Genomic DNA, 3,340 nt, shown 5'->3' on the forward strand with positions numbered 1-3,340 from the left:
TCACTTTTTTTGGTCGTTTTCTACTTTTTTATTAAGATGACATTATAATATGCGTATATCAATAAAATTCAAATAAAGACTGATCGCATGATAGATAGCCCCGAGAGTGCCCCCCACATTGTACGGCACCAAACGCCCAAGCCACCTTAAGAAAATATATTCTTGAAGTGTATCAGAAATTATTTCTTGGAAGTAAACTATCTTCTGTATTTGAAAAAATTTCTATATGAAGCAACACAATAAAGTTTTAGAACAATAAAATGCGATATTCTATCTAAGAATACATTTTCTCAGATTAAGAAAATGTACGCTTGTCAAGCATACGGTAGCAATTACTTATTTATTTGGAACACACTTATATTCTATCGTCCCCATTCGTACCTGCGATTGACTTGAATCAAGTAATATTTTCTTGATTCAAGAACAATTTTTTTCAGTGTAGGGACGACGAAATACCGATAAAATGTTAATAGCTGATTTGATTTATTTTTTGCAGATAGTACAACGGTATATATTGACGTAAGTGTGGCAACTGAAGCCGCAAGCTACTGATGGAGCAACGAGTGTTAAAGCACGATTGTTATGGACGAACGTCAACACCAATGTACTCCTCGAAAGTTGACTGACTGAGAAAGTCGTGTACGTAGCGCCATCTGAGAGCTGTAACAACACTTCATCCTCATGAAACACGCGCGTGTAATTGAGAACGCGATCCATTCTCACACAGCCATGCTCGCACAGAACTCTACCGCGTGAATATTTGTACATAAGAATGCTGCATACGAATCGAAATACATCAGATTCTCAATCAATTGAGTCTGCTAGCTCAAATAATAATCGTTTGCACAGGGACAGTGGAACCTTGAAGAGCATATACACACTAAGAGACACAAACATTCACACACACACACACAGATTCACATGTACTTGGTCAATTTGTACTCGAGATTTTTCTAATGTAAACGTTTAACGTATCGCATCGCGCGTCGGTGGAACTTGTTGTTCTTCTTCTTCTTCTTCTTCTTCTACGTCATCATCATCATCATCATCATCTTGGTCGTAGGAACAACGCATATATTTCAAATATTTCAAATATTTTCAATACGAAGCAGAACGGAAGTGATGAAGCGTTGAGATAATGGTGTAATTAATTCGTTAGAAACAAGGCCGACTGATGGAATCTTTATATTCGCAAGAATCACAGCCGCCTAATCGACTTAAGAATGAAAATGCTACAATCAAAACTGCTTAAGTTATATAAAAAAAAGAATATGACTAAACAAAACAAAAGAAAGATAGGGGGAAAAAAAGGAAGAAAATCTCTGTTGACATTTCTCAATGGAATATAAAAAAATTGCTCGAATGTAACGCAACATTATTGTCGCGAGACAATCCTCGATTGAGGGTAGATTAATTTCACTTAATTGGTACAATTGAATGGATCTTATTTTCTGTAGAATATCTAATAACTCTCTCCTTGTGAGTCTGAATAATGTACAACGGGAGGGCAGAGCTTCGGCTGTTTTCTATATTTTCGAATTTGTTGCACACCATTCAATGTTATACACAAGGCCTACAATTGTTTATTTTTATTTTTATAATAAAAATTTACCTCTACAAATAATGTTAACCGAGCCGTTTCCTACAAATTTTCGAGACATGTTCAACGAATAAATCATCGTTCAAAAAAGGTTTTTTTTACTGGTTCCGCTTACCATTCAAGGATTTTAACACGTTATTCATTCGGTTTAGTTGCATTTTTATTCCTCTGCAAACAATTCCTGTACAAAATTTAATCAATTTTTTTATTATTACTATTATTATGATAGGAGTGAATCAAGCTTTTGATAATGTAAGCTGGACTTGCGAAATGATGTAATAGAATTTGATTGAAAACTTGATATTTTTAGGTATGCAAATATACAACTTATAATTTTAAAAAAAGCCAATACTTCATTTGAATGCATGTAATCATTCTGCATATTACTTAAATTTCGGGTGATTATTTACGTGCATAGAACGGAAAAACGAGGCCTGTGATTTTCATTCTTTTTAAATTATACTCTACGGTAGATATATTATTTGCAATTAATTTCAAATATTAATTTTAAGTTAAACAGTAGACAGGGACTAGAATTGAAGAGCGAAGCCAAAATCTCGATAATGAAAACAATGAACCAAACTTCTTAATAAAACTACGTCGACTTGCAGTATTTCAAGTTTCTATTTTATTTTTCTCCTTTTTTATTATTCTTTTATATATTTTTTATTTTTAATCTGTATTTTAATTCTCTGGCTGCAAAAGCATCTCGCTTGTGTTTTTAGGGTGGCCGCTGGACCGGGAAATCGGGAAATGTCGGTGAAATTATTTTTTGAACGGGAATTTGACAAATTTCTGGAATAGAAATCTGTCTAATCACTTTAAATATAATAAATTTCACATCACATGATATAATATTTTTAATGAGATCGATTTCAACTTCTTTTAATTGTTAAATTCCATTTTTAACTATTTCATTGCCATTGTAGGTCTTCGTTTTTGTGCGTACTTTTTTTTTATTTTAAGAAGTTTAAAATGCAGTTTCCAAGACTTGAGCAATTAAAAATGGATTTTTTTTTCTTTTAAAAAACCTTTTAAATTGATTAATTTGTAAATATAGATTAACTGATGATTTTAAAAATTAAACGGCAGTTTGAATATTTGAAATTAAACAATAATTGATTTTACAAGAAGATTTTGAAACTGTTACAAATGTTAACGTTCGATTGAAACTTTATAAATTATTTTCAGAATTTAAATTATTTCAAATTAATAGAAGAGATTGAAAAATTTCACCGAAAGAAACAAATTTGAAAAAATTTCAAGTCACAAAAAAAATTAAATTACCAATAATGTTTATTAAAGAAATTTAAATATTCGAAAAGTTGACAAAACTAGAATACTTTAGAATTTGTAAAATATCGAAATTATGCATTTACCAAAATTTGAAAACCCAAATGTTCTTTAAAAATCACGAAATTTCGAATTCAGTAAATTACAAAAATTTCCGAATAAAAATATATTATTTTTGTTTTTTCTGTATTTAATATTATTATATTATGTAACATTATATATTATAATATTTTGTATCTTTCAGGATAATATTTTATTGTATATACATGCAGTTTGAAATTGAAAACAACATACGAAATTTGAAATTTAGTGTTTTAAATTTATAATATTTCAATTTCGACAATAAACCCATCAAATTAAAAAATAAAGTGATTAAAGAACAATTTTTGAATATTTGTAAATATTTGGCTTAATTTAACATTATAATTAATATAATAATTATAAATG

The 3,340-nt window shown here is 29.6% G+C and overlaps 1 protein-coding gene across 4 annotated transcripts in view; it reads left to right on the forward strand.

The window, feature by feature from the left end:
• Positions 1-2,213, forward strand: part of LOC117183122 (protein phosphatase PP2A 55 kDa regulatory subunit) — a 164,626-nt gene extending 162,413 nt beyond the window's left edge. For all 4 annotated transcript variants that reach the window (XM_033376303.1, XM_033376302.1, XM_033376304.1 and 1 more), the window contains one exon: positions 497-2,213. The gene's annotated coding sequence lies outside the window, so the exon portion shown is untranslated. The remainder of the gene's footprint in view (positions 1-496) is intronic.
• The last annotated feature ends 1,127 nt before the right edge of the window (positions 2,214-3,340 follow it).

This window comes from Belonocnema kinseyi, chromosome 2, assembly GCF_010883055.1.
Source record: "Belonocnema kinseyi isolate 2016_QV_RU_SX_M_011 chromosome 2, B_treatae_v1, whole genome shotgun sequence".
NCBI classification, from domain to species: Eukaryota; Metazoa; Arthropoda; class Insecta; order Hymenoptera; family Cynipidae; genus Belonocnema; species Belonocnema kinseyi.